The sequence below is a fragment of the Anser brachyrhynchus genome, assembly GCF_964034855.1.
Source record: "Anser brachyrhynchus genome assembly, chromosome: 5".
In the NCBI taxonomy this organism is placed as follows: domain Eukaryota; kingdom Metazoa; phylum Chordata; class Aves; order Anseriformes; family Anatidae; genus Anser; species Anser brachyrhynchus.
In genome coordinates this window covers 15,715,541-15,741,946 of record NC_137699.1, presented here as the reverse complement: position 1 = coordinate 15,741,946, position 26,406 = coordinate 15,715,541, and the positions used below count along the sequence as shown (strand labels likewise).

Below are 26,406 nucleotides of genomic sequence, written 5' to 3'. Positions count from 1 at the left end.
CTTGTGAATGAGGCTGTGCCTAAGTTTTCTCTCTCCCCTGTTAGGCACTGATTTTCATTATGTTATCATAATTACATTTAACACTAAACAACTATACAGTAGGTTTTTACAAAAAGTTCTGAATAGTATTTTTTTTAGTACTATATACCTCTGTATCACTTCTATCATACCCATTTTACAGACAAGACACATTCCTATAAGACAAAGTGTCCGAAATCACAGTTACTGTTGAGCAAAATTACACAATATAAGGACTTGACAGTTCCTTTATTAAAAAAAAATAAAATAATAATAATAATAATAAAAAGACATTTCCTGATAGGATTTTAAGAGATGCCCAACACACTGCTATACAAAAATGGATCACATAAGCATAAGCAGTGAAAAAAAATAAAAAAAAAATCACATTGTAAGCAAGAAAAAGAAAGCAGCTTTCTTCCACAGTCTGTTTGCTCGGTAAACCATTTTCAGTCCCTCACAATATTTATTTTCAATGTATATTAGCAACAAAATGAGCTGCCTGTTTTTACCGTGGTAAAACACAGCTGTTCTTGTGGATTGTCCCACAGGGCTCTTTCTGCCTTTGCCGAATGTTTGCACTGTATTAGGTGCCCTTAGTTATTCTAAAAGCACCATCATCTGCTTTTCTCCAGAAGCCCCAAGCCTAATTCACACTTACGTGCTGTACCCAGCTACGCAGCTTCAGTGAATGATCACTTTCAAACAGACTATATTGTTCAGCTGAAGTTTTTTTACATTTTGTGAAATGCAGCCCAATACTGAGGGCCTAACCTGTTAGAAATTACATCTAACTGCAGCTTCCTCTGCTGAGATGCAAAGCAAAACAGACTTAAAAACAAACAAACAAACAAAAAAAACTTTCCCTACCAGAACTAGATAAAGTCCATTTCCAGAAAGCCAGTTATTCAGCCATCTGTCTGTCTTTAAAAGGTGCTTAGTAAACAGCCAGTTGTCCCTCAGAGATACTCTGACCAATGAATACGTCAATGGAATGGAAGGCGATGTTCTCAGGAAGTACTTTAACAGGTAACTGAGGGCTCTGAGCAAAAATAAATAGATTTAGGTGAAAAACAACCAGCAGAATGCTACGATATTCTACGAGATATGAGATTTATTTATTTATTTTTTTAACTCATCCTAAATTATACCTTCAAGGCACCTTTAAATAATTTACTACTAACAAATTAAGTTTTGGAAAATATCCCTGTGGTATTTTTTGTGGAATATATAATAAGAACAGAAAGTCCTTTCCTTTGAAAGGCATTCTGGCAGGGGAACAGGCAACTGAAGCAAATAGCTGGAGCACACAGAATATCAGCTGGTACAGTTTGGGTGAATGGGCCTCTAGCAGGTTTCACAAGAATGTCATTTTATGACAGCTATCATTTGTGATTGAAGCTGGGGATATTTGTTTATGTGAGCACACATTATTGTTGGAAATTAATATTAATCACTTCAGCAATCACTCAGAATTTGCTGAGTTTCTGAAGTTGGTGGTAAGGGCAATGGTTTCTTTAATCCTAGGTGTCCCAGCTACAGACTCCATATCATAAACCCAAAACTTTCAAGGCCACTTTTTGCTCTGTTATGCCATTTCAGTGAGAATTCACAATATTCAACGATCTGGATTCCTAAGCTATTTGTTTTAAATTAAGGGCTGAAATGCTCCCATAAGCACCTCAGTGGAAGTGATGATACAAGTTAATTTCACAACCAGCTTTTAGACAGGCTTCTTCTCTGACGTACTACTAACTTTTGGACTAAGTTTTCTTAGACCAAGCTGCTATGTGTAACACACAGACTTTGGTTTCTGAAAGACATGTCAGTATCCATTAAATCTATTTAGGTATATGGTTTAATTGATATATTTAACTATTGTTTGAATGTTTATGTACTTTAAAGTGCCTCTTAAGAAAAGGTATTATGAGGTTTAACATTAATCATTCCAGCAACCGCATAGCACGTATGCATAACTTCAGTGGAGGACATTTTTTTTTTTTTTTTTTTTTTGCTGTCTAGTCACCAGCTTAGCTCAAGGCTTAAATTCTTCACAAATTACTATCCCTGATGGAAAAGCTGCAATTTAGCAGGTTATTTTTCTGATAATGAAGGAATCATAGTAGATTCAAGATTGCTCTTTCACAATGTGTTGGGCCTACAGAAATAAAATTTCATCCTTGGCACCTAAGCCACCAAAGAGTTTTCAAAAGTGCTAAAGTTGAAACTAAACCAAATCAAAAAGTTTTAAATGATTTGCCTTTTAACCTTGGCAGCTTCCAGTCTCTGAACACACTTGTCTGTTTCTTTCACAACTAGAATGAGCATTAGCTGCTGTCTGCCAGAACGCACACAGTCAATATGAACTGGGATACCAAAATATGCCCTAATTGAACTGAAAGTGTTACTTATGTCGCTTAATATCCCTCTCAGTTTAGATGCGTTAGGTAAATTAGAAGTTTTAAAATACAAATCCCTGTCTTTTGAATCGTGTAAATTTGTTTGAATTTGTATTTATTTTAATTTGTATCAGGTAATAAATTGGAGAAAAAATGTATCTGCACACCATCACACACTGCAAAAATGGCCAAGAACACTGCCAACACCTATTGAAATAAAGACAATTGTTAGGAGAAGGGAAGAAAAACAAAGCAACAAAAACTGACCACTACCTGCTCAGGGATTTGGTTCTCTTTTCCCAAAATTCTGTCAGGCTAGCTTGTATCAGTTTAATGAGGTATTTTGTAAGATTTAATCTGTTCTCTGTCAGTCAGATGTACTTCCATTAACAGATAATAAGCTGTTTGGATATATACTTTTGTGCCATACCTTGTGTTACCATTCTACCATTTATTTTTTTCATTATTGCTGTTTTCCCTTGTATACTATAACTAGACCAGCACTCCTCCATACATGTATTCCAGTAACCCATTCACCCACACATTGTGAAGTGTACAGATGAACATCTTTTACAGACATTCCCATATCTCATGGACAACCAACACTTCAGAAACTTAAGAGTAACTATAAACAAATTCAGTATTTTCACACAAGGCTTAAGAGCATCCTTTCCCCCTGTTTCTTATAAGCCCCAGGTATGAAATAATTATGATCTCCAAAGCAGCTAATTGTGCTGTCCACAAACAAAGGATTATACTTTCCAGTGGAGAATAAGGAGCAGGAGAAGATGAACAACTTCCTTTCCATGCAATTATCACTAATAACGAATAGCTAGGCAGAAGGACTAGATGACTCAGAGTTATAAGTTACAGTTATGTTACTAAGGACTGTAGTGACCAAAGTCATTAATACCTGAAAACTCAAGAAGAATGTGAAATTATTTTTTCTTCTATTTCCTAGTAGACAAATGTCCATAATTAAGAAATATTAAGGAATCAACCAACATCTCCATAAAAATATGGAGACTTGGCCCTTTTCAGCATCCTTGAAACCTTGACGTGACCCACACATGCTAAGTATAGGCCCTTTAGGTTAGAACAGGTCCAAATTCATCTTGCTCTACTTAAGCCATTCTTATTTTTAGGGAAGAAAGTAAAAACCAAAACAAAAACCAAATGTCAGTGCCTAAAGAAGAGCTGTTCTTTGAAATAACCACTAGATGTTTATGATTAGAAGTTGCCAGATTCCCATGTAAAAGTGAATGTTGTTTTATTTACAGAAGTTTTTCATTTGTTTGTTTTCCCCCCAAAAGTCCTCTGGGCAATTTACAAAAAAATTCAAAGGCGTGAAATGATCCCTCACAGACATACGCATTCTAAGTACAATGTTGAAACATTTAAAGATCTATGCAAAAGAGCAGCAGGTTTCCAACAATTCTGTGAAAGTGGTAACAACCCATGTAATTTAGTCCATTTCAGATGTATTCTGAAAACATCTGAAGAAACCAAAACACTTATCCACATGAGTTTTAAATACACATAAGGAACGACAACAGAAAAAAAAATCATGAAAAATAGAACTCAAATTTGATTAAATTTTACAGAAATAAAATCCACTGTGAGCTAGTTGAAAAACACCTTCTGAATGCCCTTTGCAATTAGCCTTTTTTTTTTTTTTTTCCTTGAATAAAGTGGACTAATTGTATGGTTCATATATGATCACAGAATACCTGTCTTCTCACTTAAAATGAGAATGGAAGGCATTGGAAGGCCGTAGTACCTCTTCTCCAAGATTAGACTCAAGTTCCTGCAAATCACGTATCTTGTGATTAAAGGAAAAAATGGAGAGTCAAAATTGTCTGATGCATACTATGAAGAGTAACAGATAAGGGAGACTCACTAACAGCTAGAGCTCAGCAAGGAGATCCAGTTTCTGATCCTGCCTGGTCTTTGACTTGACTCAAGACATAACTTTGTTTATTGAAGTTTGCCTAAGAACATCACGGAGATGGCATGTCCTGCAGTGGAGATGTTATGATACAATCTGTGCATTCATTAAGCATTAATATATATGTTATAATGCGTTCATTAATTCACTATGATTCGGCATTTAGAAGTGTTAAGAGAAAAGAAGGGCATTGGAATATACCACTTACGTAACTAAACTGAATAGGCCTAACATTAAATAGTGTTAATGTTAATAGAACAGCAGCAGAGAAGGTATTTTATCAAGTAATCCAAAATAACTTGGTCAGTAATACAGGTCAATTGCCATATAGATTCATATAAACACTTTTTGAGTTAGTCTATTTACTGTATTATATAAATTTGAAGAATTGTTTAACATCACAAAGCTGTTCAACAACCTATAACTTCCCTGAAGGTTAGTAACGTGTTATCCTTTTATTTATTTATTTATTTATTTTATGTAGCAAACAAGGATTCTTTTAAGGTTAAGACTTTTCTGAATAAAATTTTGGGCTTCTTGTGGATGGATCTCAAAGCCCCAGAGATGGCAGGGGACCACCAAGGCAGAAACACAGATGATCTGGGTCAAACTATACTGAATTAACAATTAATACAGCTTCCCTGGTCAGTGTAATTTTGTTTCTCTAATTGCAAGGATTTTATAAGAATCTCTAAGGGAATAAAGCTCCCAAATCCCATTAGAAATCAATACCAGCAGAAATACTATTAGCAAGGAGGCTTAAAAAAAAAACAAAACACACACACACACAACTCAGTTAAGCTTCATGGACTACATTCTCATATAAATTAGTCTCATCACAATGCACTGCTGAAGTAAGAGCTATCAGTGACAGTTGCACCTTCTTATGTTGCAGAAGAATGTGGCCTGCAAGATTAACATTTAGCATCCACCCAAACTTGTCTTAATCACTCCTTAATTTAGACTGCTTTAAACTTGGTTGTTATCCCCTTCACTGCATCTGCACCGGATATAAGTGAGGAGTGGGGAGCACAGAACGCCTGGCAAATCCATGCACATTCAGCAAGTCGATGAATATGTAATACAGTTTGTAATAATACCTAAGTAATTCTTCCATTATGAACTCAATCCAATTCTACTATTTGATTTCTGAAATGGATTTTGAACACAGGCCTGTTTGACTAATCGGATAGTCATTTTCCTATTCTTTTTTTATTTAAATGTCGAGTGACATAGTTGTGTTTGGGAAGGCAGTAATTTCATTACACCAACAGAGGGAACTGCCATTCCAGCAAAGTGACAGGAGCCAAATTAGCCAGAGGAGCGTATTCCTTCCTAGGCTGAAGAGATCCACATGAGAAATTCAAGTGAAATGTCACCTCTCAAACAATGACGACAGGATTACAAAAATCTAATTAGCTGTTTCATTAGCCGAATCCTATCTGTGGTGACGGCAAACAATGGCCATTCGGAAGCTGTCCATCCATTTTTAATACAGGCGCTGTCATGGAGATACTGGGACTAATATATTCTCTGCATTGCCTCTGATCACAGAGTGACTTTAAGGAGGCATTTTGTCTGGTTTGTAAAAAATGAAGACTTAAAGGCACAACAAATCTCTAGAATCACATATTGCCTACATCCTGCTGAAACAGTCTTTGTTTTTCTCTTCCCCACATCGTTTGATTGCACTTTTTCAGTCTGTTTGGACAGAAGCACCCTAAAAGCTTCAGAGCTAAATAAACATACAGAGAAATCTAATACACAAGTCTAATTAAGATTAATTGAACTGTTGGAGGTAAATGAAGATAGCATCCGCAAGAGACTACTTGTTTTTTGAAAAGAATACAAGGCAGCCCCTTCCTTCCCATTAAAAACAGTTTCATTAGTTTCATTTCCATTAAGCCATAATCAAAATAATACTGCTGGAAGCAAGCACTGAAACTGCCGTCCGAAACAGCAGGGATATTTCACATGAATGGGAGAGGCCTATCCTCACTTTGGAGTGTGGTTACCTTGGTTATTCAAGGCTCCTGAATACACCAGAACTTGCCTCCTCTAACGTAGTTTGTGGTTGTAACACCTCTTCACATTGACAATACAGGCTCAAGTATTTCAGGCCAACATTTGTTGCTCTATCAGTCAATGTTATTTTCTGTTCAAAGCAGAGTGGTACCAATACCAGCAGTTAAAGATAGTTCTGGGATTCCTTACAGACTGACCAAGACCCATCTTTAATATCTTTAGTTGTGAAAGTCTGCTTATGAAAAATGTAACTAAAATTAATTTTTAATTAAATTCTTTGAGGCAGACTCAAGAACACAGGTCTCAATAACCAAAATAACCTTTTCCATGTGTCCACAAACTAAAATCCATGCTCTGCACAACAAGTTATTACACAGAAAAAGTAACCCCGTTCTACTGTAGGCAGTGTCTGCTGCACTGAAAAAAAGTGTCTACCTGCCATGTTGAACATCCTTTGTAAAACATCATCACAGGCTGCAAGTGTAATAAGAAAATCTCATAGTATTCTAAGCAGATCCCAAAGTATCCTAACTTTCTGGGTGATCTTAGTAACATAACGCTCTTAGGACACCGACGAATCTGCACTGGAGAACTGAGCTACTATATAATTCAATTATATGCACCTGTCAGTTTGTTTGTTTTCTCATTCATCTCTGATTTAAATTTTTTTTCAGTTATTTCCTTGGCTTTGGATAGCCAGTACAAAAGCATATTTTATCTTGGTGTGCAACTCTTGAATATTTCCATCCCAGCAATCCATTTTACCCACTCGGCAGATAGTCTAAAGCATGGTATGGGAGGAAGGCAGGGAGAGGTTAAAAAAATACAGTGGAAAAAGAGAATATTGATCTACAAGAGGAAGAAAAGAAAAATCACTCCTTCAAATTCAGTCAAACCAAGCTGGAAAGTCCCAAAGCATTTACAGAGAAGCAGAACAACTAATTCAATTTCAGGTACTCAGAAGCACATACAAATTGTCCAGCTAATAATACGGTTCCCTTTCTGCCACATAGTACTTCCCCAGCCCTGCACCAAACTAAGGTTTCCTAGAAATTCAGCCAGAGGAGGCATAGTTGTGATTTCAGCTTTCTCATCTGTTGTCTTGTTAACAGAATAGTCAAGATCTAATGAGGTCAGAAAGTACTCCTCCCTTTGTTAAAAAGTTAAAAAAAAAAATCCCAGGGGAATCTCATAGAGTGCAAAAAGTTTTCAGAGAAGTAGAACCATCAGTCAGGGTATTTGAAATGACAATTGCACTGGAATTAGTAGTCCCTACAAATGTTTCAATTCATAATCAAATTAGCAGCTCGAGGTTTAGGGAGTAAATTCAAATAGATACACTCACTCTATGCAGACTTCATAATTTTTCATTCCTTCCTTTTATTTAGGGGATAATAATTAAATGTTATTTGAAATTGAATGCAATAAAGTACAGCTTAGAAGTATTTCAGGATTCTTAAAAATAATTAGATCCTCTGATATTATTTGAAACCACACTGCCATAACCCTTTATTAAAGCTTAAAAAAGGAAAAAAAGAAAGGAGGGGAGGAAGATGAATTTGTCAGTTTTATTGGAATCCAGAATGAAACTCTTTAAAGAGATACATACTATTTTTATTGCCTTAGCTATCTGGGGAAATCTCTTTCTGTGTTTCTTTCCTACTTTTCACTAAACTAAGGATTTCCACAGAAGTGTTTTGCAATGGCATTTATTTGGTGACAAAAATGTAACATGGAAATTAAATCTTGGGGAACAGGAGGAAATTGACAGTGTCCTCAAGTAACATGGAACGGAAATGTAAGATCAGCTGATAGGACTTGGAACACCACAGTGCATCTGAACAATCAAAGCAATCCTGAAAGCATCCTGAGAGCAGCTGCTGCCACTGCTCTCGGGGAGCAGGAGGTCCCTGACACCGAGGAGGGAAGGAGAGCCTGGTGGCAGCCAGCTGCTACTCTGAAACCTGCAGTTGGCCATGGACACAAAACCAACGTATCCGTAGGCTGCCTGAGAGTATTTCATGAAATACGAGGAAGAAAGTAGAAAAGAACACAGAAAACCTTGTATTTATATAGAAATACATCATTTAAAAACATCCTTCAGTAGAACATTTCACTAAGTTGATTAGGCCTGATAGAAACAGTAGCCCATAGCCGCTTTTGAAATCCTAATTTCTTCTTCAGAGAGATTTGTATGAAGAGATCTTTTTCTTCTGGTTTGTATGAGAACAGCATGCTCTTTGATGACTTTACTGAAGCTCCCATTTCTGTTTCTTTTTCTTTAAGGAAAAAAAGAAAGAAAAAGACCACACTCCTTTATTCAATGATAACAAGGGTCACACTGGGGAAGAGACACTGCCATTCAGATCTTTGCAATGAAAGTAACAGGCCTTGAAAGTGATCTTTTTAATTCATGCTGCTAAATTGAGGATTAGCCTTCATTCTTTTTCTATTTCCAATTCTTTTTCTTTTAGCTGTCATAGTATTTTCAGAAGAACATAAAGACAAAGTTACAGAGTTGGTCTTTTCAACAAAGAGAACTCTTTACTAAGTTCCTCGACCATTAGGTAAGGAGTGAGTGCCAGTATCTATTTGTCCATCACAAGAGAACAAGCCAGCCAGAAGGACAGAAAGGTGCACAACGCAGATGTTTTTAATGGGACAGTTTTGTCGAAGTGTAACTTTTTAAATTCTTTTTAAAATTCCTCTTATTTTCACCCATATTTTTTATTTCATGTGAAATACAAGATTACATTTCCACTAGAAGTGTGAAAAAATCTTGTATTTTTCAATCAGGTCTACTCAAGAGTACTTAATTGCTTAAGACATTCAGAACTTATGACATCACATTATTGTGTGCAATAGATTTTACAGCCCGTTAGAAATAATCTAGATACTATTACGTATTTTTATGGCTACTACTCCTATCTGTAGAACAACTATTAGCCCTTCTTATATTTAACCCATAAATACATACATTATTTCTAAAATCTGACATTGGTCAAGAATGAAGCTTCCCCTAGGATTTCTGGTCAGTGACGTATTAGACCTTGTAGTTTAAGAGAAAACTTAAAGGAAAAAAAGACACAGTCCAAGCTGTTCTGTGGTGGTAGGAAGTATAATACTTCATGCATTTAGACAATTCAGGAAGTACAATGTCCTCAGTTTATTTCTGCTAAGTGTTACCTGGCCATCACAATTATGGTTTTGCTCATGTACAACCAGGTGAACAGAAATAATCAACATGGTAAGACAAGGCAAAATCCTCAACTGAAAAAGCTTTCCTCACAGGAATTTTGAAGTCCCTATTTTTACTCCCCAAAACTTAATTCATTTAAAACATGATGCTTAAAAGCAACATGAAACTAATCTACGAAATACATAGCTCTTTCTGTCCAGAAAGGACTAAACCAAGCAGTACTGATGTACATTACTCACACTGCTTCATCAGTAGAGAGCAGCCTGTGGACCTCGTTCCCTGCTAGGCAATATCCTGCTTTAACTTTGCCAGACATACCTGTTTGTTATTCCAAATGCATTCTAATACTAACCCCACTAAGTTTTCCTTTTCTCTTATTATTATTTTTTTCTCTAATTGACTCAGAAAATGCATCGTTTAGAGTTTTTACCTTACATTTTTTACCTCTGCTCCTAGTATTTCCAATAGTGGTTCAACTAATTAAGCTTGGTTATTAGGAGTTTTCTTTTTCTCTCAAAATTGATAGAAAACAAATAAAATGAGGAGCTCATACAAGCGTAAGGAGACAATGAAGCCAAACCTAAGCCAAGAGAGTCACCTGGTAACTGCAGTTGGAGAACTCACTACAGGAACGTACAGGTAGACCTTCCAAAAATCAATTCAAAGTCAGCAGAGGCAACAAATGCTGAGCCTGAATCACGTAGTACTATTCATTCAACCCATCTTCATATGATAAAGTATCATACAGAGACACAGTCCCCCAGCCCGTACATGTCTTACTGTATATTATTTGGGTTCTGAAGTATCCCACACTCCAATGAGTCTGAGCTGAAGAACTGTCTGCAACTCTCATCAAATAAAGCACAGTTGGTATTGGACAAAGGGTAATTAAACAGCTCTAAAATAAACGCAAGTAAACAAGGGAATGCAAACATCATTCTTCAGAATCTCCCATGGAAGCAATGTATCAGCCAAAGAACTTGCGACAAAGATACCATGCATGCAGGCAGGCACCCACCAGGGGGAGGACCTGTCCTCCACAGGCTTTGTAGAAATGCATCTGTTCCTTTCATTGCTTCTTTGAGGCAGGTTAGTTTCTCGTCTAGGGGATGCAACCAGGGTACATGGCTGGGCTTTTGATTCATCAAGGACAGGATTTAGGTGAAGATTTGACCAGTTTGTTTTTCAAAAGGTAGTACATGTTTTTTTGTGGTTGATTTTTGTTCAATAAACTACTTGTGTCTGACGCTAGCAAAATGGTTAAAACATTTTTAATACTTAAAGCATTTTTCAAAGTAAAGCAGGGTACTATGGTCAAAGAGATTCCTGTTAAAATTCATCAGTAACTTGAAGCTAGTGCTACTTTGAAAAGTTGTTCTTAAGATCTGACTTAAAAATAAAGCACAAGAGCAATTTGCTCGAAGGACAAAGCCTAAGTTTTTCCTATGAGCCCTATGATGTCAGTCAATGAAGACAGATTTTGACATTATTTAGGGAGAGTTCTTTGTTAAATATGCGTTTTGTAATCTGCAATGGAAGAATAAATGCAGACAGATCAGTAAATATATTTTTAGGCAGTATTTAAATTACATATTTATTATGTTCCTGAGAGATTGAAATGGCTGGCTTGGAGCTGTTCCAGTCTGTTATGCAAATCTATTTTTAATGTATTTTATTATGAAATAGCAGAACCATAGGAGTAAGAGATGGAAGAGATCTATTAGGTCATCCTGCCTCTCTGCTCAGTCTGGATTGCTTCAGTAAGTGTTACTGGTCATGGTCAGAGCAAATCAAAGGATATTCAAGTCATTCCTTTTCTAAACATCTAAGCAGCTTCTGACCACGATCCCTCTGCTCAAGGTCAGAAAATACTAAGTATTCCGAAAATATAATTTAAAAAATTAGCCATTCTTATTCAAATAAAAAGGAATCTTGAAGATTCAAGGCACAGAAGCAAATAAAACACATCTCATACACCGCTCTTCTAACCCCATACCACTATATCGTCTAGCTTGTAACCTTTAATTACATAGGATTATACAGAGATTTTTCAGGAAATAACTTGTGCAAAAAACAAAATTCCTAGCAAAAATAGCTAATAAAATCTGGAAGTAACCCATTCTGCATTCTCAGCCAACTAGGAATAGGGAGTTATAGCATGGATTAGGACCACTGACTTCCTCATTTATTTTTACTTTGTATTTGATTATTCAGAGCTTTGAAACTTAGTCAATTCTGATGATTCCTAATGATATTTATAATGCCAGTGATTAAGAGCTCACACATTTGAAGAGTGTTACATAATGATAGATTTCTATTTTCATTCTATTCAATCTAGTGGTTTGGTTTTCACGGCATAGGATTATATAGTTTCTAGTTCTTCCCACAATATAGTACTTTGCAACAAAATAAGAAAAAATCAGTATGCTAACCAACATTTATCTATAAAAATAAGAATGCAGATACACAATTTATTTGGATGTACTTGGCAGTTTAAGTTGGACGATATAAATAATGCAAACTTGTTTAGATTACCAACAAATTCAGAAAGGATTATGTTAAAAATAAGTTCAATTATTTACATGTTTAAACCTTATATGATCAATCATTGTTTTTCCCTTAAACCTCATTCAGGAGATGAACTCGGACAAGAAAATGCCCACTGCTGAGGTATCTTTTGCTATAAAACAGGTAACTGAAATTTGAGTGCTTCACTGGCACTGCGTTTGGTGCTCTGAACTTGTAACTCTGAATTCATGGTACTTAGAAATTCAGAATGAGAACAATTGTAGTGGATACTTTATAGACAATTAAATTGAAGGCTTTTTCCCCACTGAATCGTTCAATTCACACAACCTATTTCTACAGGCTTTTTTTCTTCCCAGGGGTGAATAGCTTTTTCTTCCTTCCTTCAGATCTGCTTTCTGAAGGGAAGTTCAGTTTTTTAATAAATATTACTCTGTATGGTATGAAATATTTTGAAGTTGCATTTTTTTTTGCTCTGACTGTTTAATTTTACTCAATGCATCTAAATTTAGGTGAATCTATTTAGAATTCTTGATGACTTACCAAATCATTTGGAATAAAAAACTTGAAGTCAGATAAGACATCCTACATTTTACAATTATGGAACTATTATGAATATTTTGCAATTGCCATTTAGGTAAAACAACACTGAAGGTCAATTGGCTTCATCAGAAGGTTTCATATAAGAAAGCATTGCCGGCATGCAAAAAAAAAATAATTAAAAAAAAAAAAATATGAAAAAGACTTCAGCTTTCTTTTGACTGCTATAGCTATCCTTCCATGGCTATTTTTTTTTTTTTTTTAAATTAAGAACAGAGGAAAAATGCTGTCACTTTTAAGCAGAAATACTACAAAATAACATTCAAATTAAGAAAAAGTTAATTTATGCACAATAGAGCAGCTCCTATTAAGACAGAGCATAAATTATCTACAGACTTCTAAGTAGACCATAAAACTCCATAGGCAGGCAAGTACTATCAGCAGATTTCCATATGGTTAAGTGTATATTTTTAATTATTTCTATTCTTTATATCCTGTTGTACAATCAAAAGCATACAAAAGTGCATATAAAAATTTAGATCCTCTACTCAAAGTTTAGACTGCGTAAGAAGTAATATAAAATATTTGTAAAAGGATTTCTGACCCCAAATTATAGACACTGACAAACAATTGTAGGAATATCCAAGAATGCGCTCAAGCACATCACTGTACAGAGAAAAATGGAAAAAAAAAAGGCTCGTCAGGAGTGCCCTTGGCCTACAGAATACACAGTGTAGGGATAGTTTCTTGGCTGCCTGGAAGCCTAAGTAGTTTGTAGAAGGCTCGGTAGGCTTCAGAGTCTATGGGCTAAGCTAAGTGGACTTAAGTGGACTAACTTGCCTGCTTGAATACATCAGCTGTGTGTATTTAATTCAGTCCGAACTGTAAACTTTGCCTAAGATGATGAATAACTCCTAAGGCCTTTATCCCTCGCTGAATGCCTTGTTATCACAATTAAACTTTCAGGTGTATCTGAGCTAACTGGTATAGTACTCTATATTGCAGTCATTAACATGACTTCATTTTTCCATCCCACAAGGCTTGGATGTGGTCTGCTGTCCAGTGTGAACTGGTTTGTTCTGAGCTGGATGCGTGTTGCTGGATTATGTTTAAACCTAGGGCCAGAAATCACAAGCCAGACTTTTAACATTTTTTCTACTTTCAACCTTTTCTCCCAGCTTCCCACTTTTCTGTAGTGCCTATTAATAATGCTGCAGAGAATATCACCAAGAGTCTAGGAGTTTGTTTCCTAAAGTGGATAAAATAGATTGCTTTTTCTCTTTTTATTAGAAAGGTTAACTACCGTTTGTAGTACATTCCAGACTGGCTATTTCCACATTTTTTTTTTTCTCCCCAGAATTCTCTCATCTTTGTAGGGCTTATTTAATCTATCTCTGTGGTCTCAGAAAACTAATGTGTGTGCACAAATACAATGACATATACAAAAACCATACAATACACACAGCCTTGCTTCCTTGGTGTTGCTTGATGCGAGAACTGGTAGAGGTATGAAGAACAGAAGAATATATATTGCTGAAGAGAAAGTAAAGGGACTCCAACAAAAGCCGGTGAGATGACCATTTTTTCCAAAACAAAGAATAACCATGAAGAGCACCTGCCTGTTTCCCAATTTCTCCCTTTCTATTCTATTTTTTAGACAAGACTATTTCAATCACCATCTTTTATGAACAGGAAAGAGTAAGCTTAGAGTTGACTGGAAATCAGCAAAGAATTTAAAGTGTAAAAAATGCAGAAGGATAGCAGGGAACGGCATCTATTTGTCTCTCAAACACTATACACAATTGAGTTTTAATTGATTTGAGGCTTAGTTCCTTAGTCAAATAAACTGGCATTTAGCCTGCTGCACCCTTGCCAGCACTTACTGCATATTACTGGTGCTCATTGCTCTTTAGTGGAAGTATGTAATATAAAGGTGTGCTGAGTAAGGTTTTTAGGGTTTACCATCAGCAGTGTCACTTTTTTTTATTATTAAAGTATGAGTGGAAGGCAAGGAATATTGTAACAACTTAGTAGGCTCAAGCTCAGCACTTTGTCTTAATGGAAAGTTCTCCAGTTCTATTAAAGCACCACAGAAACCAGAGAAATATTAGCAACAGCATCACTCTTTAAAACCAGACTGACACCCTTCAATTAGCCCTAAATGATCTATGGATCAGGGAAATTCCCTATGTAAAATCCTGTATATTGTATCTCTGATTCTTGGAGGCTATATCTGTACTAGTTAATTAAATCCAGAACTGTTGCAAGATCAACTGTCACAGAACAGACAGCGCCTCTGCCAGCCACCCCAGCCTCCAGGTTTAGGTGGCTATGTGCCCTCTGCTGACTGCCACAGTCCCCTTTCCCTAGCCAGGAAAGGGTTCAGTAGTGCGCTCGGCAGAGTATGCTGGAGTCACATCTTGAATGGTTGTAGCAACCTGCTGGAGTATGATCACACATCAGTGCTCAGGTAAATTCCTTAAGACTGCTTTATCCACATGCATTCTCTACTTCCACATTCAAAATATTTTATAATAGAAACATATCAAAAAAGTTGATCTAATGGGAATTTTTTTGTTGCTTTTTTAAAATAACCACTTTAAATACTCATATATTTTTCTTTTACCTCTTATTTCTTGATGAGTAATATAATGGAACATTTGAACAAGTAACTTCAGACCCTATCCTACTCACTGAAATCAACGCCAGAACTCTTCCTCTTCTTGAAGCCCATATTTCTCACATCAGCATTTAAACAATCCCCTTCCACTGGGAAATAATATGACAGCTAATGAAGTGTAACATGACATTCTCTATTTGCTTATCATCCATTAAGCTACCTTTCACTCACCCACCAAATATACACAAAGGCCCTGCACAAAGATCTACATCATTAAAATATATTTAAAAGGCCACAATAATTACTTTAACAAAAATAGTAGGACAGCATGCTAAAATAGTGCATAATATAGAAGAATTGAAAGCACCATGTGTGGGCACAAGGGCTTTATTGATCAAATTACGTATTCCTTTAAAGTCAACTATGAACTGTACTGTGTGATTGATTATTGTATTATTCAAGCAGTAATTAATATAGGAACTTAATTTGAAAAAGAAAGTCTTTTACTTGGGGAAAGGATGCCCTGATGTACACATTGTTAAAAGGGACATGCTTAAAGCAAAAAGGAATACCAGTTATCTATTAAATACTGGTTTGAAGTAGTTACCTAACCAACCTTTTAGTGAGCTCTTATCTTTCCAAGCCAAGGCAAAAATCCTTAATAAAAAAAAAAAAAAATCCTTAATTGCCAGTGTATATTCAGCATTTCCCCATTATCTAGTCCTTCCAAAATTAAAATTACTCCTTCTTATGAATAAGGACCTTTTTTAAGCTTTACTTATGGTACCAGAGATGAATGCACTGAATGCTCTTCAACACTGTTGGGCAGAAGCAAGTAGTGCTCCTGTTTTTCCCCCTTTCAGCTTCAATCCATTAGTCCTACATTTAATATTTACATTAAAATGTGCGTATATTTCCACAATTCACATCATTCTTTCCTATATTTTGCATATCTCACTTTATAACCTGGAAGATTTTACTCAGTTTGTACTGACAGATTTTAGTAGGTCTGATTCATACAAAAAATAAAATAAAAAAAATCTGATCTTTTTTATAGCTAAAATAACTCAGTGTTTCACAATGTGCAAGAGAAATAGATAAGACAGTCAATTTCCAAGAACACTTACACTAACTTTAGAAAGCCACTGGCATTTTCTGACCAGACAACAGTCGACTAGGAACTTTTAGAGCATCCTGAGAACTTTGCTTCTCACCACCACCAGCCCCCACAATTTCTGATACCCTGCTGGGCTGACAACTACAGTGTAAAGATGATTAAGTGCACTGGAGACCAGATACACAAACAGTTATTGGTCAGGGAATACCTCTGTCCAGAACCAGAGGTCTTACTTGAACAAGGTAAGCAAATTCAGTTCTAATAGTACTCAAGTATGCTTTAATGGATCCTCTTTTCCTATATGAGGGAGATCTGATAATATATAGCTACCCTAAAAGTGTATAAATTAGTTATTTATAGGTAAAGATTCCTTATATACACTAAGTTAACTTGGTATAAGACTCATGAATGTGGCCTACATGTAATTCTATATATCACATTGATAATACACACTGGTGCTTAATTGCTATCACGGAGCTGTAGCTTTCAACCTTACACACTCAGATTTAAGATTTACCAGCATCACTGTAGCACCTTGATCAAAGGAGCATCAACATAAAAAAACATAAAAAAAAATCACCCGTTTCATTCTGTTTGAAGGTTACAGAAAGTAGTCTTACTTGAAGCTGTGTTCAATATCAGGTCTTTGACACATTTTCCTATCTCCTTCAGTCTTCCTTTGCTGAAGTTCTTCTGGGTAATGATCTGCAGGGACTTAACATGCCAGCAGCTTCCTACGGACAGAATTCAGTCCACTGATGTTACTGAACTGCTCTGTGTGCACATTAGTCATGAACCGATTTTGTAAGAAGGTCAAGTCTTAGTGCAGGTAATGTGACATTTAGTTATTCAAGGGTTACAACAACAGATCCTGTCCACTTAGCACAATAGCTTGTAACTTTTCATAAGCGATATCAAAAACTTGGCTTTATTTATATAATTATATCAACCTGGTGAAATATGCTGATGTCTTCTGCATTCCTCTAAAACCACTGCATGGTATATTATTCTTGCTTTTGCAAGTTTTCACATCTAAGTTTCATGTTACTTTGGTGTACCACATAAAAGCAGTGTTGGTTGTCACTGATATGTAAATTATACCCCTTGAGTACTTTTCACATTTTGTGAAATTGTAATAGAGTTCAAAGAGTTCTGCTTCAAGTGCTGGTATCTCTAATCCTTTGGGGTTTTATTTATTTCCTATTTACTCATTCTTTCACAATCAATAGAATAAAATGAACTTAGCAGGGGAGCTGTGTTGTGTATTATTTCCAGGTTATTTCCAGGTTTACCAGTCACTTACTTAGGGTCATCTTCTATATTTTTTTCTTGTATGATTAGGAAGAAATTATATGGTTATTAGCAAGAGACTTCAATAGCATTCAAATGAATAGCAGTTCTGTATACTGCAATTTTCATAAAACTTCACCCACCCACCATTATTACATGTGGGTAATAATTTGTGATTACATTTAAAGAATCTAAAAATAGCTAATAACTCTTCTACTGCATGGAATTTCAAAGAAAACCTATCACACAAGGCAACAAATCCTGTATTATAATGACATGCTTATTTCCAGAGACATAGCTGATTCCAGGATGGAATGTTGCAGGATTGTTTATACTTTAAAATGTTATTTACTTGACATGAGAACTCAACAGTTCTTACAGCTTAAGGAATACTCTTAATTGTTTCAGTTTGATACAATCGCTAACAGTATTTCAGACTTTTTGGGAGAGTTACTGTTGCCATTATTACTTACATGAAAAAAATAAATCTATTAATATTTATTTGTAGTATGTAATTTTAACACAAATTGGGTATTATGCAATAGTTACATGAAAAATGTTATCAAAACACTGGCACCTGACCCCACCAGTGATTTTGTGCCCTGAACTGACAAATATGGATGCTTTATACCATCTATGGCAAGTGGCTAATCTAAAACCAGCTGAGAAAGTTCAAAACATTTGAGAGGAACTGATAAATGAGAAATAATAGGGAAGTGTAGACGTGAAGATGGTAGACAAAAAAGCTCTCAATTTCTCTTCCTGTTTAGGCATTTGGATTTTTTTCCTTTACTCAGAATTCAGATTGCAAGGACTTCTTCAAAGGCTATTTTCTCTTAAAGAGAAAAAGTAGAGACATGAATCATGGTGCATCATAATATTTTGAGTCTTCACAAGACAAACAGGAGATTTCAATTTGATTTTCCTCAGCAGAGCACTGCAAAGGACCACACTGTTTCCCCAAGTTTGTAAGCTGCAGAACAGTTTAAATAATGGCACAGACCCCTTCCATTGAAGTTGGAACGAGGCTAGAACGTGGTAAAAGAGAACTCAAATCACAGGAATAGAGAAAGCAGGCAAAATGTGTTATGGTTCTATTTTTAAGGCACTGAGCTAGGAAGGAATATTTTCCATGTTGCACTGTTTACCTATGCATTTTATTCAGCTTTACAAAGGTCAGACAATAAAGGCAAATATGAAAAAAAGAATAATTGTCTAGGGACCTGGGTACTTCTAACTGCGTCGCTGAATGAAAGACTGGAAATTCCATGCACCTTTACAGAGCTTCTAAAATAAAGCTCTTAGGGACCACAAGGAAATATACGTTCAGTGAGAAGTCAGTATCTTCAGCTTAGTCAACTGCTGAAATACGAGCTCTTTGAATTGTGTTTCTCTCTTTCACAAAGAAAGTCCCCGCATTGCACTGTCACTGATCTTGAACACTTAATTCTCTAACTTGGCAAGCTTCTGCTGTTGCTTGGGCTTATCAGAGAGTGAATCATTGTTATTCTTATGCCATCACTTCAAAGAAATTACTCAAAACCTTAAGAATTAGAAGTAGCTTGGACTAGAATTATGTAAGAGGTGGGATGGGGATTTCAAAATGACTAAGGAAGGGCATTTGGCTGTAGTCACTCAAGCATGTAAGTGCTGGTGAGACATGCAAGAACCACACATCTGCAGAGAAGTTCTTTCCAATTTATTGCCATGCTGACTCAACAATATCCTCACCCCAAAGTATAGATAGATAACTAGCAAATAAAGCTCAAGCCAGTGCTCAAATCAGCCACAGGTAGGAAAGACTGAACTACTGATTATTATAAAAGGATATAAGAGAATAAATATAGGAATACATATTCAAATAAAAAGAAGTCCCAAACACCTAGAGGAGCAGGCAAATGAAAGTATTCCTAATGTTGCTTTCTGTAGCTATTGTACAGCACGCTTCGCACGCTTTCCGTTATGTTCTTTGCAGTGAGCACAATAATCTGCACCTGGATTTATCACACTGAGAAGCCCCTTAAACTTTACCTGCAGTGTTAGTCTGCTCAAAGAGCATTTTTAGAATTATGAACTTTGAAAGGGGTACCACTGCCTTCAGCAGTGACAATTAACTTTTATATACATTGTAAATGAAGATTACTCAGTATTATTTGGGAGAGAAATTGCTTTTGGGTGCTAGTAGTACAAAAGCAAAGTACACCATTTCAACTAGATTTTTCCTTTTTTTTTTTTTTTTTTTAAAGAAACACACTTGCATATTTATAGGCAACCAAGTTCCTACAAGAAAGCTTGTATGAAAGTAAGAATTCAGGAGGGACTTCGAAACATAACACATAAAATTTTAATAGATAGAATACATACATAGTAGCTTTAGCTCATTTGGGTATTTAAAAAAATAGGAACATAAGACTATTCAAATGTGCATATTTTTGTTTTATTTTACACAGATTCCTTAACTGTCCTTGTTCTAATATTTAAATACCTTTGAATAGTACATTAAACAATGTCTAGCATCTACAGGTCATTCTGTTTTTCCTTTGAGGGAGAATACTATATGGCATTTCAGTTTTATTTTGGATTTATTAATAAATACATAATTATCTCCCTATCTCCATCTTGCCTAAGATGTCATACCTGTTTTCTTAAACCAGATAATTCTGCCCAGGCTTCCAGAAAAATCCCCTGCAACTTAAATGTAGGGAGGGCTAAACAAGAGTGCAGTTAATAATCCCTGCGTTCACATCAATGGCAATGGGACATCACATTGGACTTCCCCTCACTTCATGTGGTACAGTTGTTAATGGTGAAGGACATAAGGTATTGGCATCTTAATATATGCATTTCTCCTATTTATAAAGAAAATTCAAAGTTAAATCAAGGATGTCACTAAGGAAATACAGTCACATACGTTAATTTGAACACCAGTAAATGGAAACTCATCAGAAGGGATAAATGGCTGAGTTTTACTACAAAGGGATATATAATGTATACATATATAAAGTGACTTTTTCCCTAAAGCCAAAAATTTTAAGACTAAACCATTAAAAATATTTTTGAATGTATTAACAATAAATCATTAAGCAATTCCAGAATTTAAAAGTTCACTTACTTTAAGTTATCATTGATTTAAGTTCAACAGCACACATGAATAGCTAAAAGTTAGGGTAAGCATTTTATCAAGGGAGAAAAAGTTTAAAAATAAGATATGATTTAACTTTCAGACATTGGCACATGACAGTTTCTCAGGCAGAGAAAGACTTGTGAGTCATAAGGTCAATGATTTTATGAATCAGGATCCTATCAGCAGAGACTCGTGTGGTGTGACTCAGCACCATGGATAACCAGCTTGAGACAGCATTAAATCAGGGATCAGAGTAAGCAAATTTTAGAGACATCCTCTTTGTCAAGTAAATTGGTACAAAGCAACTCCAAGCAAAAAAAAAGATTTTGCATGATGTGTTACAATGATTGTGCTATGTCATTTACCACATGATGTATGCAATTGTTCATGTTCATTAGAGCTTTACAAGTAAAATACAATAAGGGAAATGGAGCCCAACATATTCAGTTTTCTTCTCTGAAAGCAGGTGAGAAAATTGAGATGCTAACATTCTAGAAAAACAGTAATGGTAACACTACGTCTTATTTCTGTGCTCTGTATACCACACATCCAATTCAAAAAAGGAAAACTCATTAGGTTTTCCCCTTCAGTGCTTATGAGAAGCTGAGGATAAACTGGACAAAGGAGCAAATACAACTAAAAATCTAGCAAAAGTATTTTGAAAGGAAGGCATGCAATTTGCCACTAAAAAAAAAAAAGACTGATCATAGAATGTTATGCAAACGCCCATTTGGGTTTGTGGTCCATCAATATAAATCCCCTTTCAAGATAGGAAGCAAAAAGACAAATCAAGTATACAGTAGTGAGAGGAAAGGAAGAAAAATCATAGAGTGCAGTGTTGTAAGGGAAGAGATGAGAAATTGGAGGCTGTACATTCTTATCTTTATGTATATATATAAAAGCTTGTATAGGAAGTGTTGGTACTCAAGTGTGAATTCAGTAAATTTATACCTCAGAGAAGCCACAATAAATTGCTTCAGGTAACACAATGAACTAGGGCAATAAAAAATTTGGTATCCGTATAAATTTCAGTCAAGATATACAGAAACATCTTTGACACATTTTCATGATATGCTCAGTGTGCCAGTGAAGGCCACTTTGTCTTCACTGTATTTTCTGCCACTCAAAAAAAGCAAAAAGTAGAATGGAATATCTTCACACAGGTGATTACAGTAATCCAGGTTAAATAAGATGTGTTGCTATAAGAAATCAGCAGTTTGGTTAAAGTGGAAGCTGAAGAAAAGGTGGAGAAAGTTTTTTTTTTTTTTTGCACAGCTTTGTCACCTCTACAGTACTCCAGAAAAATAATAATAAAAAAAAATGTAATTGCAAAGATCATTCTGTGTGTAATTGCCTAATGCAATGAGGTTCCTTAGCTGTCAGTGTGGCACATTTAATAGCAATAGAAACATACTGGTTATTTTTAAGAAAAAAATAAAAATTGATGTTCCTCTGAAGTCATATCAGGTAGGCACACTTCCTACCGTGAATGTCAGCTATGCCTCTAGTGAAGTGCTTTTGCAAGATCACAGCCTACATTCACTGTATGGACTCTCCCAAAGTATAACTGACAGGCTAGGAAGAGATGCTTCATCAAGATGCTTCAACAAGAGCCTGGAATAACTTGGTCATCCCAGGCAGGTGTTGAGTATTTTGATGACCTGAAAAAGACACAAGATAAATAAGAACATTATGGATACTTGTGCATATATACACACATGTACGTGAAAGCATGCATCTTTTATCTGATAATAGGAGATAAAATATTTAAATTATCTTGAACAGTCGGGTGAGAGATGGACTTAATCCATAAAGTCACTGGAACTATAGGTGCAGTTATTGTGCCCCCCATGGAAACCTGCAAGACCATTGCCACAAGTGGATTGAAAGGCTAAATGACAAATAAAGAAGTACCAAAAAGTTTACTCTGTCGATGCTGCTGTAAACAAAATTCTAGTAAGAAAGAATAAAGAAATCTCATTGGTAACCTAAAGAAAAGCAAAAAAAGCCTTAGGCCCAAGGTATTTTTTGTTAAGAGTTAAGTGTTTCATGGTATAAAAGAAAATTTCTCTCTAGATTCTCAGCCTAAATTTGCTTACTGTGAAGCATAAGCTACTACATTTAACATTTGAAAGTTAAGGATGGAACACAAAGTAAAACTCCAGCTCTGTTCTCCAAATGACATATCAGACTGCAGGCATATGGTCAGGCAAATAACACATTACTACCATCTTTTCTGGGCTGAAGGGTGTTATCTTAGGCCATTTCTGAACTGATGAAGAAAATGGTTTACAACATTCAGGAAGATAAAGATCAAAATGAAGAAAAAAAATCAAACCAAAATATAGTCTCAGAAAGGATCAGTGCATCAGATAAGAGTACATCCTGCTGCAACTGTTTCCAAAGATGAATGAATTGTAAATCTGTTTACATGTTCTTACTGACTAGTAATAGTATCTAGAAAAGTACTGGGGATCCCGCAGATGGTTACATCTATGTTTAAGATTTCAATATAGTACTAGATGGAGATCCCTTTCCCACACGTATTGGGAAATCAGCAGGAAAGGAATAGTTTAATTGCCAAACCCAGGGACAACCTATTTCTACAAAGGAATAGCTTTCGGTGCCTCTCTCCAAGCAGAGTACTATCATAAATACATTGGCTGTTAAGTGTTGCCATTATACACTATTGCATATGACAATCGAGCACTATTGATTTACCATCAATTCCTTTATTTTCAGCTCAGCTGAGCAACAAAAATTGCTGACAGATTGTGAAGTTGCCAGAGTGTTTGTTGATGGCAGAGTTCCTTAATCCACTTTACTGTGCGGCCTAAAACTGTATTAGGTAAATTGACATTGACTCACAAGCTTGTAGTTTGCCGTAAGTCTGAAATCTCCTCTTGAAACATGCTTCACTTGGTCTCTGTTAATCATCTCTACTGCTGGCAACCAAGTTTTCGTTAATATGGAAGACACTAATAACATGAATAAGGCAGCTGCAGGAAGCCACCATCTGTGGGCTTCGTTTTTTCCTCATTTGTACCTTCCCTTTCTGTAGCTAGCTGAAAGCCTCTCCATAAAATCGAGGCTGAGGGATGAAAGATCAAGTTGGCTGCAAGAAAGGAGCCACGGCACAGGAAGCTGGAGTAGAACAAAAGGGGAGGGAAGGGAAGGAAAGGGCAGGGAAGGACAGCAGAGGTTATTGCTGCTCTAGTATCGACACAGGGAAAGACTTATTGGGCCTAGCTAGTGCACCTGGATTAGATGGTAATCAGAAACCAAACAAAACATTCACTTGTCACCAATCAGATGCTTTTTAATGAGAATTATCTGATACAGTTCATAATCAGTATGACTGCAGTTATTCTCACGTACAAATGATTAACCTGAACTTATTTTAGATCTGCAGCCATTTTAGAGTCACTATATTGCATTTAGCTCTCATAATGAAGTCATGCAGGGTTAACTCCACCATATTTCATCATACAAACAGAAGTCATGATTCATGTTTGTGGGGTCATGCCACCTCCCTGGGAAACCTTTATTACTTATTCTACAAACTATACTTCACCTCCTAAATGAGTTATAAAAGAACACAAATTTGGCAAATTAATTTTGCCTGTGAAACATAATGACAGTTATGGAGTGTGGGCACTTACCCACATTTATAAATATGAAGTATTTATAGATAGCGTGTTTAAATACAAGCAAGCTAAGTCTCATGTACTTGAAACATGGAATCACAGTTTTACCTGTTTCAATCATCTGCCTTTTTTTTTTTTAAGCATTTTATCCAACTTCAATTTTATAGGCAACTTAAGAAACTACAGAATAAAGAAATCTTCTACTGTACCTTCAGTCTCAGTGTTAGACCAGTCCATGAACCTACTAACTGATGTAATAAAATAAGCTCTGTAGTAACTAAAGTTTAGCAACCCCAAATCAAAAGCACGCTAAGACACCATTAATAAATTTGATTTTAGTCCTCCCTATGTTTACTCATGTAATTCACTTCATACCCTGTAAGTAATCCCATTGACCTCAAGGTGAAATCCTGGCCCTATTTAAGACACTGGCAAAACTCCCATTGCTTACAGCACAGTCAGAATTTTACCTGCTACACAAGAACTACATATACGAACAAACTTCCTGAGTATCTTAAACCTCAGAACACTCCATAGCATAAGCAAGTATCATAACTTTTGTTTTCACATGGACTTGATTCAAGTCACTTGCGAAATTCTTATCAATGGTCTCAGAATAGGGTTTCTGACCTGTCAAAGGTTTCTCAGGCTATGTATAAAACCTTTATTCACCAATGGCAGGAAAACAGCTGAAATTTGCTCTACTCCCTGATAGCTGTGTATATGATAACATAAAGGCCAGTTACTGCTCCTAGAGTGAGATTCATCTGATCTCCTCATACAGCTCAAGGGGAAATATTTAAAACAGCATTAGCTGTTCAGACTCAGTGGAGAGAAATGGCCATTCCTCAATGAAAGTTATTAATCCTGAGGTAGGCATCCAAAGCATGGCCAGTTTGTACATCAGCTGTTCTCTACATCCCTGCTTCCCACAGGGGTCACATTCACTGCAAGACAGCACAACAGGCACTGCGCCACAACTTGTCCACTCAGGCCAGTAACTGAAGAAACTTGGATCTGTGATCTGGGATACATGCCCAGGTTTCCCACTTCAGCATTCTCCAGTGCTTCTCTACAGAGTCACAGATGAACTCTGTCTTGTAATTACACATGGCCAGCCATGACTAAGGAAATTTCACTTAATTTATTGTTAATTAACAGAAATATCTAAGGATTGATTTACACACCAAAAAGGGGGAAGAAGATGACAAACAAGTTAAAAAACACTTTAGAAACTCTTCTTCCCCTTTCTAGGGTCAGTCTCTCTTGGTTTCAAGAGCATATAAAACTCAGACACTCCCAGCTCCAATGATGAGACAAAGGTGGAACAACAGATGTGCTCAGTGCACAATGGCTTCTTTTATTCCTTCATATCTCTTACCCTTTTCCTACACGGCCCCTTGCTTCTCTTCTCCCACATGGACTACAGTCCCTTCAGTGCTGTACTTGTTCCAGTATGGCTTACCTGCAGGCCACATTCCCTTTGGGAGCATCCCTACTCCCTGTTTGCAGGGATATCCCTTCCCTGGCATAGGGCACCTTTAATCTGCAGTCCCCTCAGAGGTACCTGCCTCGGGTATGGAGCACCCTCTTTCTAAAGGGTCTTTTCTAGCTGTATACCCAACAATGTCCCCTTCCTTGTCTCCTCTACTTCCTCCATTTTTTTCAAAACTTTTTCAGGTCTCCTTACATCTTTCCTTCTCAGATCTGTTCCTTTGTCTCCTGACCCCAGCAGGTACCGCCCTTTCTGAGACACATTTGAGCTGCTCCATGTGCTCCTCTGATTTGGGGAAACTTTGGCTGGAACAAGCTGTGACTGACCAGAGGCTGTTCACACCAATTATAATGCCCCCACTCCCCCTCCAGGGTCTGGGGACACCACTGCTGAAACCCTGCTATTTATACCCAAAACATTCCACCCTTCACCTCTGTGAAACAAATTATTTTGGAATT

At 36.3% G+C, this 26,406-nt stretch overlaps 1 protein-coding gene across 8 annotated transcripts in view; it reads right to left on the bottom strand.

Annotated features, from left to right (window-relative positions):
- Positions 1-26,406, bottom strand: part of LOC308196094 (uncharacterized protein) — a 596,499-nt gene that overhangs the window by 547,223 nt on the left and 22,870 nt on the right. The gene's annotated exons all lie outside the window — the stretch shown is intronic.